The sequence below is a fragment of the Microtus oregoni genome, unplaced genomic scaffold (genome assembly GCF_018167655.1).
Source record: "Microtus oregoni isolate MIOR12 unplaced genomic scaffold, Mior012 000021F_ref0000039, whole genome shotgun sequence".
Taxonomy (NCBI): domain Eukaryota; kingdom Metazoa; phylum Chordata; class Mammalia; order Rodentia; family Cricetidae; genus Microtus; species Microtus oregoni.
In genome coordinates, this window is record NW_024543080.1 from 15285311 (window position 1) to 15304033 (window position 18723).

Sequence of the window (18723 nt, forward strand, 5' to 3'; positions counted from 1 at the left end):
TTTTACAATATTCTAAAATTCAACATCATTTCATCAAAACATGCACATTCCCTATCCTTATTTCCTCGGAACCTTACTTTGCTTACCGTTGCTGTGATAAAACACTGATCAGAATAACTTGAGCATGAAAAGGGTTGATTTCATCTTAGATTTGCAAGTAGCAGGCCATCATTGATGACAGTCTGGACAGGAAGAAATTCAAGTAACATCCCAGGGAAGATCAAGGAGGGAATGCTGCTGCTTAGTGGCTCCTCATAAAACCTAGGACTACCTGCCCAGAGTTGCCACCTCCCTCAATGGGTTGGGCCTTTCCTTTTCAATCAGCAATCAAGTAATACCACCACAGACACACCCACCATATGATTAAGACAAACCCTCAGCTGAGGTTGCCTCCCCCCATGTGACTCTTGTTTGTATCAGGATGACAAAACCTAACCAGCACACCCTGTAAGATGACAATGTGGTGTCCATACAATCAATTCAAAATAATGCCTCTTTCCTCCCTCCCCTCTGCCCCTTCAATCCTCCCCTGGTACACTTTGTGCTCAAGGGGTGACCTTCAGATAACAGTGTCTGAAGCAGCATTCCCTGAACTGATACCCAGACTTCCCACTCCCACCCTTAGACAAGATCTAATACTACAGCTAAATTCTCACGGACTGCCAGTGCCCAACCACTTTGACTAAATAAAGAAGAAATAAGATATCTAAGTTCTATCATTTTGCAAGTCTCATAAAGTCAGAGGATCTTTCTACTGTGATATGTTCCATATCCCCAGAACCTCGCAAAACATCTGGGATAAACAGACAGATGTAAATGATAAAGTTAACTTAAGTGGAAATATTCTTTAGGGAATAGCAGAAAAATGCAGAAGTATAATTAGGGGAAGAGATCAACTTCAGCAAAACATAACAATCTAAAAATTCAAACAAATAATGAGTTTTATTTGTTGAGTTTGGAGGGTGTATGCTGGCTCATTTCTTGTTATAACAATGAAAATGAGTATATTTTACCCCTATTTTAAGAGATTAGGAAGCTAGGCATTTACCATAACTTTTCACAGTATAAAGTTTTAAATAGTGGTTTTCCAATTTCTTTTTAAAATCATTTTATTTTTATTTTATGTGCATTTGGTGTTTTGCCGTGGGTGTTGGGTCCCCTGGAATTGCCGTTACAGACATTTGTGAGCAACCATGTGGGTGCTGGGAACTGAACCTGGGTCCTCTGGAAGAACAGTCAGTGCTCTTAACTGCTGAGCCATCTCTCTAGCCCCCAGTGTTTTTCTGATTTCTAAAACTTTGCTCTATTCTTCTCTTCAATATTCAATCAGAGAGAGATTTTCATCACTGTATTTTAGATTTTCCTAGAAGCATTTACTTTCAAAAAAAGATCACTCGACTTCTCTAGAGCTTAAATACAATTTAATACTGAAAATTTATAAGTTAAAATTTTATGTAAATAAATTCAGTTATGAAAAAGGAATAACATTAAGTACTCAGTGTGCACAATTCAGTTTTTTAGAAGAAAAAGTGTAAAATTTGAAAGAATAGTCCTGTGGACCCAAAACCCTGGATCTCAAATGAATTTAATATTTAAGCATGAGGGAAAGAAAGCCGATATAAGAGGCAAGATCAAATGCTGAAATGATTTATTGAAAATGAAACATATAATAGGGAAAGAAAACACTGAGATGATGTATTTCCAATAGCCAGTGTTGGCCTTTTTGAACTCCCAATTCTGTTTTCTCAAAAAAAAAAAAAAAACAACAAAAAAAAAAATCGAAGACTGTGAGAGAACATATCAGAATCCCTATATTTTAATGTAATACCTTCATTATATCACATTTAACACAAACTGCTACAAAAGGAATATATAACCCATTTTATCTTTTTAAAATATCCAAATACCACACACAATACTAGGCATTGGCCCCTCAAGGAGGATGTCGGAGTAAAATCAGCTATGCTAAGAACGCTGTTGAGTAAAACGGGGATTGCTTGGTGATTTTTTTGAAAATGTGACTTACAAGCAAGGATAGTCCAATTTTTAAAAAATAATTAATTTTGTTTCTGTGTGTGCATACACATGTGCTTTTGTGTGCGCGCGCGTGTGTGTGTGTTGTGGTGTACAGGCCCAACGCATGCATGTTAAGAATAGAATCCAAGTCCTTACATATGTGAGGCAAGCTCTCTACCCTAAGAAACATCCCACCCCCAAGGGAATTCTAGTCGAATGAGCTTCACCACTTTCCTTTATATTCTAGACGTTTTAAAGGAAGCCATCACTGTTCTGTCGACTATGTGAAAAAGGGAGGGACAGAGGATTTTATGATTGCTGGAACGCAATTCCATGAAGCCAATGATGTGCCTGAAACCAGAGGAAGTGCAAGAAGGAAGACAGCTTTAGAGCAGGCAAGCTGCACAGCCACCACCTCACTCTGGGACAGTCGCGTGGGCTGCACATCCACCACTTCACATGGTAGAGTCGCATGAGCTGCACATCCACCGCCTCACATGGGACAGTCACGTGGGCTGCACACCCACCACCTCACATGGGACAGTCAGGTGGGCTGCACACCCACCACGTCACTCTAGGATATTCTCGTGGGCTGCACACCCACCACCTCACCTTAGGACAGTCTCGTGGGCTGCACACCCACCACCTCACCTTAGGAGAGTCTCGTGGGTTGCACACCCACCACCTCACTTTGGGACAGGTGTGCCAGTTCTTCAAAGCTTAGTGTTTAAGGAAACCAAAGTACAGAAAACAGCAATTTTCAACGTCACCTAAATTTATCCTCCCACGGAAACTTTAAGACCTACTTCTGTGTTCATTTGATTCATGTAGATCCACAGAGCACAGCCAGGCAGTTATACAATCATTTATTTATCAAGCATTGTAATCTGTCTCATAAATATGTTCTGGCGCAGAGTTACACAAAACACAGAGAAGGAAAGGAAACCAAATTCTGCTGTCTCCTGGAACTGTACTTGAAATGAACATGTTCACAAAAGGAAAGAGAAGTCCCACAAGCGTCATTTAAAGTAGTATTGTTAGTTACTATCACGCACACACATACTTATACACACACTCACACACATATACCATACAAACACATAATCATACACACACTCACACATACTCATATACACACGCAAACAGAGTTAACAGAATCAAATTTAAGAAGGCCTTGTAACAGTGTACAAATTACAAATCACACATTGTAAGCACTGTGTGGAACACCTTAAATTTTGTTGCTAATACATTTCTCCATACAGATCTCTATAATCATATGTATGTCTAACAATACTGAAGTTCACATTCACTAAATTGTAAGCCTCAATGCTTTAATTCATTGAATTCTCTGTTTCTTCATACACATCACATCTACCTTAAATGTGCTTACTGGTCATTTACTCTGATTTTTCATACTTGAATTTTCAAAGATACATCAAATGGTCAGTTCAGCGTTCCATTAAGAGTTTGGTAAAACCTGAGTTTTGTAAAATGACAGCTTGAAAGAACTGAGGAGATAAGGGGCCTATTCAGGAAAGTCCCAGTAGTAAAGTCATAATCCACAGTCCTACTCAAATATTAAAATATCCAGGAAATCCCCTTCTTTATCATAGAGGGACTCACCCTGGCTTTTATATTCCGGTATACAGGCAAGTCAGTAACTGCTAAATATCACTAAAAAAAAATGACAAAACACTACATTACATAACAAAAATTAATAATTGCTAACTAAAGTAAAAGAAACTCTAAAGAAAGATACTGTAGGCAGCTGGGAATGAACAAGTGGCCTCCTACAACAGAAAGAACTTTCAGGGTACCACTGACCCAGAAGGCACACTCTCACATGTGAAAACTAACAGACTGTGATGTTCTCTCTGACCTGATGCCCGGAATCTGAGCCACAGAACAAGTGGAGAACCAACCAAGGTATCAGCATTAGCGTATTCATTGTGACATCATTTATCGTAGCCAAAAATAAAAATAACAGCCAATATGAATAAGTCAGTATATAGATAAATCTATCAACATTAAGGAATATGTTACAGTATTGAAAATGATGCTTTCAAAACTATTAATGGCACTTAGAAGTTGGAGAAAATGTTATAATTGCATATATATACTTTAATCTCGGCTCCAGGAAGCACACACAGAATATCAATGTCAGCACTTGATATTAAAATGCAAGCTCAAAATAACTCTGTGAGTATTGTGAATCAAAGAGTGTGCTGGCTACTCTTACGTCAACTTGACACAAGCTAGAGTCGTCTGAGAGAAGAATGCCCCAACTGAGGAAATGCCTCCATAAGACTGCCTGCAGGCGAGCTTGTAGGGCATTTTCTTGGTGACTGATGTGAGAGCGTCCAGTCTACTGTGGGTGGGACCACCCCTGGACTAGTTGTCCTGGATTCTATAAGAAAGCAGACTGAGCACGCCAGGGGGAGCAAGTCAGTAAAAGCATCCCTCCATAGATTCTGCACCACTCCTCCCTTCGAGTTCCTCCATGAGTTACCGTCCTGACTTTATCCAAATGATGATATGAAACAATAAGACAAATAATCCCCTTCCTCCCAATTTATTTTGGTAATGATGTTCCATCACAGAAATAATCGCCCAAACTAAGATAACGAGGATTAACATATTAAATGGTTTCTGCCTTAATTTTTTGTTACCAATGCTCAGAGTGAGTATGTTATGGAATCATGAAATATAACTGAAATATGATCTTCAAAATATCCAATAAGGTACCATAGGCAAAAATGAATGAGAGTCAAAATTCAGCTATTACCAGAACTCAATGAGACAAAAAGCATCAATAAAACTCATGGAAACAATAGTGAAAAATTAATTCCACACTAACACCCATAAAGAAAGAATGACAAGCAGTGTCCTCTGACCTTATACTGTGACTTCTCACACACCATGCTGTCCATTGATAATAAAGTGGGCTAATATGTCACTTATAAACCTGATGCTTTCCCTCAGGTTCCTTTACCTTTTATGTTGCTATTGCTCTGTCTCCACCCTCCCTAATTTCAAGGGAGAACACATACACAAAACACACAGGCACACTACTGCTATCTCACTATCATCTATTATTCAAGAAAGGTCTCATTGAATAAATGTCTGCTCAGAGGCTCTGAGCAAATTTCATTTCGGAACACTACTGTCTGCAGCACAGCAGGCTGCTTCACCAAGATAAGATCACACATTTAATCAAATGCACCAAAAAAGGAAATGCTTCCAAAGTTTGCTTAATACCATCAAATCACCAAAACACAATGTTGATAGCATAATGATTTCTAATGCTCTTTCTTCTTTAGGGACCTGTGTAGCAATAACGAAGGTTGCTATTCAAGAGAGTTCTTCCAATTAAACTTCTATTAACCTTTAAGATTTCTGCTAAATTGTCTTCATATGTTACTACTTAAACCGAGTTAGTACAAAAAAATGAAAAGAACCATAACTTTCCAATTTAAATAAAGAAAAAACAAAACAGAAGTTATATATGGTGGCACATGCCTAGAATAGGGATGTTGCAGCAGGAGAAGGAAGAGTTCAAGGCCAGCCTGAACAAGAAACTTAAGAAAAAAAGTCAATATGATCTGAAGAGATGGTTCAGTCAGTAAAGTGCTTACTATCACAAGGTGGCTGTGAGCCTGTAATGTCACCACTTGGTAGACAGAGGTGGTGCCGGAGGCAGGAGGGAATGAGGATATGGAAGATTACTGACCATCTAATCTAGCCAACTTGGCAAGCTTCGGGTTCACAATGAGACCTTTTCTCAAAAAAAAAAAAAAAATAAGTTGGGGCCTAGAGAGAGGTCTCAGAAGTGTCTATTGCTCTCCCAGGATTAGGATTTGATTCTGAGGACCCACATGGATTCACAACAACCTGTAACTTCAGTACCAGGGCATGTGATGTTCTCTTATATCCTCTATGGACTCCTATACATATGTAGTATGCATAAATTTACCCATCATCATACATTACATTCATACACACATAGGCATGCCCACGCACACATACATAAAAAGAGCAATACATTTACTACCCTACATTCATATAAACAAAGCTTTAGAGTACCACTTTACCTCGGTTGTTCGTTCAGGCTCTGAGGTTGACATAGTAGAAATAGATTTAATGTCTGTCATTTGAAAGCATTAGTATTAGATATACTGAGATAAAGCTTCCTTAGAGTCACTGCATAAAGATGAAGTTACTTAGCCTCAATTATTTGAAACATCCCACTTGCTATATATTTGAAGAGTCTGTCTCTAAACAGAAGGTTTACTTGAATAAACATGCATTTCCATCTGAAGCAAGACATAATGGGTAGTGCACTAGCCAGTGTAAATGCTCAAACAGACGGATGGATACATATCCATAAACACATACTAATCCTTCTTTTACTTTCATTTGCATTTATTTTACGATGTGTTTATTCCCACACCATAATTTTGTCTCTCCAGTCTCTGTTAGGATATATTTTTCCTTCTATGCCATCTTCACCAAGGGTTCACTATGTGCTCCTATTTATAAAGATATCCAGACTTCGTGGAACTCAAACACGAGTTAATTCCATCCTGAGGACTGTCTGGCCAGACCTCTGGGAAATCCTGTTCACAGAGGTGTACTTGGTGCCTATATAAGGTATTTAAAACCTGGAAGAACAGCACTGTTCTCTGGATTGTTAACACTACCCAAGAAGAAGCCAACCTTCTCACCAAACCTGAGTTCAGTTTGCTCTTTGGACCTCATAGCAACTTGAGAACACTGAACGAAAAAAAAAATGGCAAATTTCTTCTGTAAATGACATCTTTCAGTGTTCAGTGGGGGTTCACATATGCGGAGCCTTGATGACCTGTGACACAGTTTCAGCAACAGCAGGTGTTTCCGAACAAAGGTTGAAAATTCCTAATCCCTGAGTTGCATGATCTTATTGGGTTTTCTGGGTACAGTATGTATGGAACCGTAGTACAAGATCACTCTAACTACTTACAGACAATGGTTTTCCTAGCCAGTATTCTAATGATGGTTTGTTATCTTTAATAAAGGGTCACTACAGTGGACATTCAGATGATATGAACTGCCCTCTTTATTCTGTGGGGAATCATCTGATCTCAATTGAGTCTTCCCTTCCAAGTTCATTATCTTCCCATCCACAGAGGAAATGGAACATCTTTACTGACTCTGCTTTCCCGGTAATACAGGTGTGGTATTCCTTATCCAAACTGCTTGGACTTATTTGCTTTTTGCTTAATATCTGCATGTGTATAGTGAGGTATCCGGAAATGATACCCAAGTATAAATATTAAATCCTTCATGCTTCCTATGTAATTCCTATGCATATTGTCTGAATGTACATTTTTAATATATGAATTTGCATTTAGTGTCAGGTGAAGAATTTTCTCCCATGGCTTCATATTGGTAGTTGAGTAAGTTTTGAATTTTAAGAAGAGAAGGTGGTTCAGACAGCAGGATTTCTGCTTGGGCCTACTAAACTGTAGTAAACAGCTCTAAAAACTAACTATCTAATTCTAAATGTGGCAAAATCCAAAACTTCTAAACATACAGTAAAGGGCAAGTGATAGACTAGGCAGGGGCTTATAACTAAAGCAGAAGCTCAGGAGGAGAGGATATGCTAAATAATACTGACTAAGGCAAAGAAAGTTTTACAAAAAAAAAAAAAAAAAAAAAAAAAAAAAAAAAAAAAACATGGTGACCTCCCAGTAAAGTAATCATTTCAACCTAAAACTTGAAGTGTCTTCTCAATTCAAAGAAATAACAATAATTAAATATAACATGTCATCTAAGCTTTCCACATTGAATGGTCGCAAACATCCTAGCTGAGATATTGTCATAGAATGTTCATCATTTAGGAATGACTCTGAAACACTTGACTGTCAGACAGAAAGTTGTGGAAAGTGAAAGAGACATTTAACTGAACGTTTCCTAAGCTGAAAAGACTATAATATTGTTAAAGGAAATAGTTGCCTCAGTTCTGCCTCCATAAGTCAATTGTTCTTAATAGAAATAAAACTCCCTAAAAAACTTCTATTGAACCTCTAAAGACCTTGTAAAGAAGAAAAGCAACAGACATACACATGCCTTGTGTTAAACAAAAGTATTTCTCAATAGGTTCTTTGTCCATTCTATGAAGTCATGATCTGTATTCTGAGTCCAAGGTTCAAGCAACAACCATTAGCCTTTGACAAATCAAGAACACTGAAAATTTGAAGGAAAAAAAATGCTCATGTAAATCAACTGAGGGCTCCCTTGCCTGCCAGAAATCAAATCTCATGTGGAAAGATGACCATCAGTCAGGCCCATTTCCTCTCAACCAAAAGTCTTTATTTGGAAGAGCTTTGAGCAAAAGAAGGGGGAATGAAACCAAACCAAAACAAAACAGGAGACTGTTGAAAACCCTCTCACAGGGTCAGCTGTCAATGGAATGCATTTTAGTATTCAAGTTACCCACCCGAGCAGAACATCAAAAACTGGGCTGAGTCTCACCCCTATTCTCACAGGCTCAGGCTACTGTGAGCCACTGGGGGCTGTCCTGAATAGTAACACACTCTGTCTCTGCGGGATGCATAAACACCAACACAGGCTGATCAAACAGAAAGGGCTGTCAGGGATTTGGTTTTGTTTTTTAACTTGGCTTTCATTTTCTTGAGTCATACTTTCAAACACTTAAGCGTGCTGCATTTTAGCAAGTCAATTGTTCGACGTGCAGGCTGTTGGTTTGGTTTTGTCCCCACTACATCTTCATAAGCTGTTATGTTGTAGATTTTTCTTCTCCACATAAAAGCTAGAAGAGTCACACGTTAATAAGAGGAGGAGGAAGTGGAGGAGGAAGAAAAGAAGAGGAGGAAGAGGAGGAGAAACTCTTATTGGCAACAGTCACTGGAGTCATTCTCAACTCTGGACTTATTTAAGAGCTTTTCGATACTTCTAGACTTTATGGCAATTTTTGGATTCTGAATTGTAAGTTTCCATTGCATAATTCATGTATAGCAATCTTATGAGTACTTGTACTTTTGGGTTATAAATCTTTCAAAAGCAGGGAAATCTGTAAATCTTGGAAGTGGATGATGACTTGATTTGGTTACAACACTGAGGCAGTTAATTCTTAAAGAGCTGTTGACACCCTGTGAAAAGAAGTTCTGCTGTTTAACTTGAAATGTTTTAAGTTAAATGGTTATTTTCATGATTTAAAGTCAATCTTAAAGCAAAGTGCCAGTGCTAGGTTAATGTAAAAAGACTTTTTTTTCCTAGTCAGGATTGTGTGGGGTGAAGGAATTAGTAGCAGAACTTAACATTTTTAGTTGAAAGGAAGCACTCAGAAATGAAAATTTAAATGTTTAACAAAAGAGAGATAAAAGAAAGAACAGTAAGAAAAATACTAGACCCCAAATTTTCTTAACTGCTTAACAAATCATCAATGTGCTTTCACAGATCATCAATAACTCCTCAATTAAGAAAATGATATTTGCTTTAGCTGTGTTTTTATAATGATTGTACTCAAGGATATTTCTAATAACATTATGACCGATAGTATCAGGTACCACGAGTCAAATACTCCCTTGAGAAGAGAGCAGACACATTTATATTTACTTCTTATTCTTCTTCCCAAACCACCAATGTGAATTTACTTTGTTTCTCACATAGAATTGGAGGAGATAGATCTGTGGATGCTGAAGAGTATAATCAGGTGCCTGCATTCCAAAGGCCGTTTCTGACGAGCTCATAACTAAAAACAGTTTTTGGTTCTCCCTATCTATGCAGTACAATTTAGTTCCTGTAAAACTGTGAAAGCATTGATCCAAGTGCTAAGGACAATGCATATAATAGTACTGAATTCACAGTGATAGGTCTGATCTCAGACTTACAGAGCTCCATAGAAAACATGCAAAAATGGGTATAGTCTACACACACACACACACACACACACACACACACACACACTTCTCAGTATATGTCCAAAAACTAGACTCATAAGAACTAGCACTCTCTAGCTAAACTTTAACACCTAGTCAAGCTAATTTTATATGCAAAGCTTCTTTCACCATTAGTTAGGCATTTCAACCACTCCCATATAGACTGAGCCATAGGATATAATTACCCCAAGGATCCTTTTCACTGACATGGCCTGTTGTGGTGCTTAGGTAATGATTAACAGATTAAGTGTGTAGTGGGTCGTCTTGATATCACTTCAGAAAAGTGATTTCCTCCCTAATAATTCCCAAGATGCATAAATATTCAATTAGGGTCTTTCAAACTAGTTTTAATTGAGCATTCACACTACCCAACTTCAGCTTTAACTCATACTGACAAAGGGGTTCTATTAATTTCTTCAATGACAAAAATGTCAACAGCTCCCCATGAGTTGTAAGGTACAAGAGTAAAGTAAGGACTATTTTTTTTTACATGAAGAAAATTAATTTAGCAAGATTTTCGTACATATTCTGAAGGACTGATGTGGAACAGAACTGCATATCTGAATCACATAAGGAATTGATTAACATTCCCTAGGACTCTTGGGAGATCCAGTATTAATGATGATGATGATAATAATAATGATGCAATAAAGACAGCAATCAGTGACTATTTATTATAATTTCTTCAGAATTTGTCTTCAAATCTTCCAGTATATGTCCCTATTAAATTCTCCCAACAGTCTGTGAATGTGATAAAATTGTCAATCTCATTAGGATAAAGTAGGAAACTGAGGTAAAGTAAGATCAAATAAATGCCTTGCCCCAAGGCAAACAGCCTCCCAACTTATAGATAAACACAAGGTTCTCCTTATCTCTACACCATGCTGCTTTTCAAGATGAACTACTCCTTCTGAGTGGATTTGGATTGTTCTATGACTCTCTGCAACCATCCAAGTGCTGGTCAGCAGATCTTACTGGAGATGCTGACCAGAACACTAAACATCAAGTTTCTCACAGAATGCTGAGGAACAGAATAACGAGAATGCTAAGTAACTAGTAAATACAATATGTCCAACCTGCTTGTGTTTCTGAAGCTTGAGTCGAACTTGATTATTCTTCATAGATGTTCGTTTTTATGGTCATATGGGTGACAGTTATGTGTAATAGAGGCAGATGTGGGGAAAGTATGAGGGTCTCAGTCTTCCTTTACATTCTTTAAAATGAATGATGCAAGGTGTTTTATGGATACGCTATCTGAAACGATCACTGCTTATGTGTTAGTGAGCTAGAAGCTTCATAGATGGCAGGAGCACGTAAATGCACATGCCATACAGCAGCAGAACAATGATGTCATCATGAACCACATTCCTTCTGGAAATCTCAAGTGTACAAGTTTTCAAAGGAGAAGAAGAGGCAAATAACGTGGGAGTATGACTATGAAGATGCTTTTTCTCTTTTCAGAACTTTGAAGGGATCTCATGGCCTCTGAGTTCCTAGAAACACACTTAGAAAGCACCGGTCTAAGAACATTTTCGGTTCGACACAATAACTGAACTGCAAATTTCACAAGACGGATGCTGTTAGTATGGAAGACTTGCTTCTCCATCCTAAAGACAGTTTTTTAACGTGAAATGGGTTGGCATTAACATTATTCCATTTAAACTTTTGAATGACGAAGGCCAAAATTTTAACTTCATTTAGTCTGTACTTACTCCTAAGATGACATTCATTAACATTAAAGTTAATTTTCTTTTTATAATGTCAATAGAACATAGCAAGACATGAATAATTTCATTATCTGTTAGTATGTATAGACTATGAAGCTAGGAACATAGAGCACTTGCTTGACTGGTGGTGCAGGAGAATTGTCTGTATTCTGTCAATCATGTTTTAAATAAACGCTGATTGGCCAGGCAGGAAGTATAGTTGGGTAAACCAGACAGAAAGTAGAGGCGGGGTGATGAGAAGAGGAGTATTCTGGGAAGAAGGAAGCTCCCTCCGCAATCCTGCCCAGATCACAGAAGAAGTAGGATGTGACCTGCACCGCTAAAAAAGCTACTGAGCCATGTGGCTAACATAGATAAAAACAATGGGTTAATATAAGTGATAAGAGCCAATAAGAAGCCTGAGCTAATGGGCCAATCAGTTTATATCTAATGTTGACTTCTGTGTGATTCTTTGGGGCTAAATGGCTGTGGGAACTGGGCAGGACAGAAACCCCAACAAGCAGCCCCTAATGTAACAGACTGGCACATACAAAGCCCTGGGTTCAAGTTCTACCACAGGCAGGGGTAAAAAAGAAGAAAAGGCTTACAGCAATCTGCTATGATAAAATATAGGCAGAACTACACCCACCCACAAAATAAATAGAGTTCAGTTGCTTCAGAGTAAAATAACTAATTATCTGTTTTTACATTTTTTTTTGTCAATGAATGAGTACATTTCAAAATTCTAAGAAAATCATTACATTTGGCTACTTATGATGTCAAATTAACTTTATTACTATCTAGATTAGGAAAGTTATTTGACACATTTTGAGGTTGGAGGGGGACGGCACAGCATGCAAATCATTAATGTTAAGTTCAGACAAGTTCATACTAGCTTTTCAAATGTATAGAAGCATCAGTATCAAGTTCACAATGAATGAAATATTGGAGTTTTTTTCACAAAAAATTAAATTCTCCATAACCATGTGCATGCACACATAGTTACTGTGTATATGTGTGGATGAATGAGAAAACAGCAAAAAAAAATCGAATGTGACTGCTTTTCTTTTCACAAACCAAGGCGTTCATTAAGCAAATGCATTTGCATAAAACAAAAGGACACAAATGCAACAATCATCTGAGAATACATATGACCTAAGAGGCAAACACGGGTAAGTTACAACACAGCTTCATTCCACCCTCAGTGAACAAACGCATGTTTTGAATGCAATGCAAATCTAAGGAATCAAAGGTAAAAGAGCCATTTGTGAAACTTAGGTTAAGCCAAGCTGCCTTTCCTCCCAAACACTCTCAGCAACACTCACACCAGGCTAAGTTAAAGCATCCCAGTATTTCTCAAAATTAGTGCGTGATTCTAAATACAAAAAATCACACTCAGTGTCCTTGCTGATTTCCGAAACTAAAGTCGTTCCTTTCAACAGTCAGAGCCCTTTCTCATTTGGCAGCCCTTTTCCAAGAGTTTCAAGCAAATTGTAAAATGGTCCAGATCAGATCAAAAAAAAAAAAAACAATTAGTTTCTGCATTATGATTTGACTAACTTCAATCTTTGTGATCTTATACTCTTTTTAAATCTACGACTTATGGTTTTCGTGGCTATAGCTCTTTGTGAATCACAGGTAAATCAAGTCCATAACAATGTTGCTTGTTGTTGAATACTAGAAACAATGCCAGGCACAGCAGCTGGAGCCAGTAAGTCCCACACTGGCCATTATTCCCTCTGGGGCAGGCAGGGAGGAGGGAGGGAGTATATCTGCAAACTGCAAGAAGAATATCATTAAGAAAATTATTTCTGAAAGACTTTCCATTCATATTTTTCAGCAGGACTCTCAATCTCAAGCATAAGCATCATGCTAGGCAATCTAAACTGAGACATCAAAGGCATTTCCCCAGCTGACAAATCACTGGCTGTCTGGTTGATCACTCTTCTGGCCAGGGAGGCCTGATGCAGCCTAACATGTCTACATCAAGAAATTAAATAGTTCACATAAGCCTTTGTACTCATGACTCCTCCTACTCCAGGTCTCTAGAAGGACTCTGCTCACCCATACAACTCAGAGGGGCAGATTGTTGAATATTCACCTTCAGACAGGGCACTACATTGACAGAGTCAGCCCTGATGACATCAGGACCTGTGGAATGTATGACTGCTAGGAAACACATGCTGCTGAGAAGCAGAGAACAGACCTGATGGGATCTTCCAGCACAAAGACTGCAAATCACTGAGAGCTGCTGAAAGGGGAGGGAACACAGCACACTTCAGTCCTCGGAAATGTTTGCAAGTACAGAGACTTTCACACAAACCCCCCAGAAAGGAACAAACTATAGGAAACAAGATTCTAGGGGGTTAAGCCCTCAATCTCTAGGCTTTTTATTTTTTTTATTATGATCAGGGTTGCTTTCTTGTAAATATCTTAGAAAATACAACTTCATCAAGATTATTCAGTACTAGTCCTTTGAATCCTATGCTCTGTGAAGTGGTCAAAATCATAATATAAGTGTACTTAAAAATAAAATACACATTTACAAAAAAAGGATTCTTTAAAATAAACTAGGTCATAACCATTTTCAACAAACATCAAAGTAGTTAGAAGTAATATACAATAGGTAATGCAATGCATTTTAATTATTGTATTTTAAAAGTAGTTATTTTTGCAAGCATAAGTTTATTAAAATGTGTTTATCTCTGTGCATTTGTTATCCATTCTCCCATTACTTAAAGAGTAAAGAAAGAAATAAACAGAAAACTACAATGCTGACAGGGATTTCAGCATAAACATCCTTTTGATTTCTACGCAAATTATCTGGTATCCTCTGTTGGTTACATTGGAAAACAATTGGCAATTCTACTTGTAACCCGAATACAGATAAATTGGGCGCCAGAACTGCTTGCTGATCACTTAGTTACCATTCCAGATTGAAAAATGGGTTAGGGGTCTGGCTAACCTCTGTTATCTCATTGACAAATGCAGCTGACTTTCCAAATGCAAAATCACTAAAGTGTTTCCTTGCAGATTGTACGATGGCATTCTTTAACTAGCGATGACAGCCCATATGACACCAAAATTAGCAGACCTCCCATTTACTTCAGAGCAAAACACAGAAGGCGTTTTTCCTTCCTGCCAGAGTCTATGTGTCTCCTCATTTCCCCAGCAGCTGGCCGCAAAGATGTAGAATCAGAGGGGCGAGCAGTCTTATACTTCCTAATGAGTAATTCGCCCAGGAAAGTAAACACACCAGACACCAGCAGGTTAGCCTCTGAGTGAGACGGTGACAAAGATGCTTACACTGTTGTTTACAATGTTCTCTAACTACTGCAGTCAGGGAGCACGGGAGCCTCAGAGAGGAGACACCCGGGAGGAGGCTCCCAAGCCTCCAGTTCGCCCAACTGTTCTATCACTGGTCATCAATAAAAGCACCACACGTTTCTATCCGGACGAGGAGAGTGGTCAGATAAGACCAGAGCCTATGCAGGCTAGACTTGATTACCGCAAATCTGCAAGAGGTGACTGCTGGAGCAGGTCCCCATCAAGGCCAATCTGGAGTCGCTGCACCAGCGACTCTAAGCATTGCACACATCTCCAGGGGAGAGGGAATCTGCCACTAGGCTTCCTTGCAACCCTACCAGGGGCCCTCTGGGCCTCTTCAAACCAGATTTTCCAGCTAAGTTGATCCCAAGCGATTTATATGAGCAAGCTCTACTCAAGTAGCTTCAGGTCACCCATCACTACACAGGTCTCCCCGCCACCCCAAGCGCGCAGGATCCTATACACACAGATAACACAGACGGCGACCCCTGGCCACTACCCCTACAAACACAGGGCAGTACTGCTGGACATCTGGCATGCTCAGCCGCCACTTCCCGGGCAGAACCAGAGGCTGGGTAGCGCTGGTCCACGCGCTCCGCTTCAGAGACTATCCATCTCCCAAGCGAAGCACTGAGATGCCCACTCTTCTACCTGTAACCTGCCACCAGGGCTACCACTGTTCTGCCCACCGCACCCTGGCGCCGCGGACGCCCCAACCATTGAACACCCTCTCTACACCGTGCTCACTCTTAGCACAGCTCTACCCCTGTGCCAGCCACGAAAAGCGGTAGCTTTCTCCAACCATAATCGCCTTACAAAGCCTAGGCACTCAGGTCTAAATCAAACTGCCGTGAAGGGGACACACAAGAGGGGACACACGAGAGGAAGCAACGAGGTTCCACTTCTCAAGGGAGCGACCTGGGCAAGCCCGGCCACCTTGGATGCTCCAAAGCAGACCAGACGTCCAGGGAGGATCACTCCAGGCTCACCACCATGCATTCTCCATCACCCCAGACTGAGTTCCTCACCGGGTCCCTGTTCGTCCTCCAACCCGTTCCCACCTCTCGAGTTGCTTCAGACTAGAGGAGAAAAGGCGCCCCCTTGGTTGATTTCTGCCCCTACTAAAGGACAACATTAGGGTGACAAGGGAGGGAAAATGTTCGGGGTGGGATTCGTTCCTGTCATTCGGCGCGTGCGACTGCCAGTGCGCGGGTTTTCCTTTGCTCTACATCAGCCTCTGTCATCATATCGCCCAGTAGCTGGTAGAACCTCGAACCCGTGCCAAACCCCAGCGCCCACCAGCCAGGAGGCTCCCTTCCCTCTCCAGATCACGATCAGATGAGTGTGCGCGTGAGGGCGAGTGTGTGAAGGCGAATGTGTGAGTGGAAGGGTGAGTGTACGTGAACCCTGCACCCCCCTCAGTTGCCCGCCCAGCGGGTGCCGCCGCCTGCGCCCGAGCTGGGCGACCGCTGTTATGAAGAGTGCAAAGAATAAATTACCTTTCGTAATCGCCGGTCCCTGAGATGGTCCCATCAGTTGCTCAACAACCTGCAACCCGGTACAGTTTTCCACAATCCATCCATTGAGCCCCAGGGCAAAAAAATGAAGAAGAAAAAAAGAAAGAAAGAAAGAAAAAAAGAAAAAAAAAAGCTGGACCGGCCCCAGCGAAGATACCCCAGCCACACCAAGCAAAGAATGATAATCAAAACGCAGAGACGGCTGGAGGGTGGAGACCCCAGTCAAAGAAACAACAAAAAGTGTCTCTTTCCTTTCTTCTTCTACACAGCCATGGAGAAAGGGGAAGCCGGGAAAGCCAAATGCTTGTCTTCCTTTACGTTTCCTCGCTTCACACGCCCCAGGGGGCAAAAGCGGAGCAAAGAGAAGGAGGGTTCAAATGTCTCTCCCAGGGCACAGTTGCACAACTTCGGAGTCAGGCTGTGTCTCCGGCTGCAGCCCGCGGACCCAAGCGGGAGCTATTAACATGCGGCAGTCATAGCTAAGGCTGCCTTTCCTTCTCTTGCTGCCGCTGCCGCTGCCGCCGCCGCCGCCGCAAGAAAAGCCGCTGCTGAGGAGACCAAAAATCTTCCACCATCCCCCCCCAAGCCGATCTTTATATCCAGTTCTCCCACCCCACCCCCCTTCTCTTTCTTTTTCTTCTTCTTCCTCGTCCTCCCCTTTCCGCCTCCGAACGGGAGGGAGGGGATAGGTAGGGGCAGCGGCGAGGACCAGTAGTGGCTTCTCCGCCCAGCCCTGCTCGCCGTCCTCCTCTTGCTGCCCCCGAGGTGCTCCGGCTGTAGAAGGTCCGCTCTGCCGCCCGCAACCCGCTCGGAGAGCCCCGGAGCCAGCCGCGCAACTCCTTCCCCGGTGCACGGCGTGGACGCGCGGGCAGAGCGGGCGCCGGGCCGCCGAGGGCTGCGTGCCTGCCGGGGGTGGTGATCCCCGAGCTCCGGTAGTGGTGGCCGATCAGCTTGCCGGCCGTGCCGGGTAGCTGCGGGCATGCGGGAGCTTCATCGCGCGGCCCGGGCTCCGAGCCGCCGCCGTCACCGCCAAGCGCCGCGGCCGCCGGCTTCGGTTCTTTTTCTCTGCTGGACTCCCCCGGAGCCACTGAGGCTCGGGGCGCCCTCCAGACACGCACACGCTGTCCCCCGCGCGCGCGCACTCACACACAGACACACGGGTGAGCTCCTGCCACAGCACACCGTGCAGCCCGCGCGCGCACACCCGGAGCAAGAGGACTGAGGCCAACAAAATAAATAAATAAATAAAAGAGAAGAAAGAGAGGGGAGGGGGGCGAGTCACAGGCGGTGGCGGCGGCAGCAGCTGCGGGAGCGGAGGCAGCGCGCAGTCCGCGAGATGCCAGCGGCGGCGGCGGTGGCACCTTCCCGGCCCGGCCGTGCCATCTGCATCCCCGCTCCTGGGAAACAGAGCGAGCGCTGCGAGCCGAGCAGGCAGAGGGACGATGCGCCCGCAGACAGGCAGTGTGCACGCTGGCGGCCAACGCAGCCGAGGCCGGAGTGAGCCACCGGCGGGGTGACGGGCGCGAGAGCTCCCAGGACCGGAGAGGGGGGCTCTAGCCCGAGAAAGGGGTGGCCAACAAAACCCGGATCTGGAGTCCGCGAGGGCTCCGCGGGCGCGGGCTCCACCTAGCCGCTCCGCAGATGCTTGGAGGTGGGAACCGCGGGGCGGCTACAGGAGGCTTCGCTTGCAGGGTTTGTCAGACAAAGGGTACCTCTCTCTGGGCTAGACGTCTCTCTCTCCTTTCCTCTCCTCGCTCTCTTTCTCCACTCTCCCTTTCCACTCTGCTGTCTCTCTCTCCACTGGTATCTCCTCACTCTCTTGTCTTCCTCCCCCACTCTGCTATAGGTGAATGAGGTACCAGGCTGGGAGTTCTGCCAGGGTCTTCTTTACAGGTGCAGACTACTCCACTGGTTCTTTCTGCGGGTGCCGACTTCTAAAGCATTTCCTGTCTTTGGTCCATTTTCTCTTCCTTCAAACTTACCTCAGTGTGCAAGTTCACAGCAATATTAAAAGCATCTTACCCCGAAAAATGGGGCATGAGAATACAATGTTTTTATTTCATGATGTCAATAAATATTACCATAAGGGGTATAGAAATCTATCTTGATTCTAACTCCATGCTTTCTGCTGTGTTTGCTCAAGTGACCTTCGTCAATGATTGCACCTCTTTGAGGTGTTTTTGTAATGAGATAGTTAAGTATACAAGTGTTTCTTTT

At 42.1% G+C, this 18723-nt stretch overlaps 1 protein-coding gene across 25 annotated transcripts in view; it reads right to left on the bottom strand.

The window, feature by feature from the left end:
• Adgrl3 (adhesion G protein-coupled receptor L3) overlaps positions 1 to 18061 on the bottom strand; it is a 752737-nt gene extending 734676 nt beyond the window's left edge. For 11 of the 25 annotated variants that reach the window (XM_041671371.1, XM_041671379.1, XM_041671384.1 and 8 more), the window contains exon 1: positions 16489 to 18045. The gene's annotated coding sequence lies outside the window, so the exon portion shown is untranslated. Of the gene's footprint in view, positions 1 to 16488 lie in introns of all 25 variants that reach the window. The other 14 variants (XM_041671382.1, XM_041671380.1, XM_041671389.1 and 11 more) reach the window with 10 other exon arrangements.
• Positions 18062 to 18723: the final 662 nt, after the last annotated feature.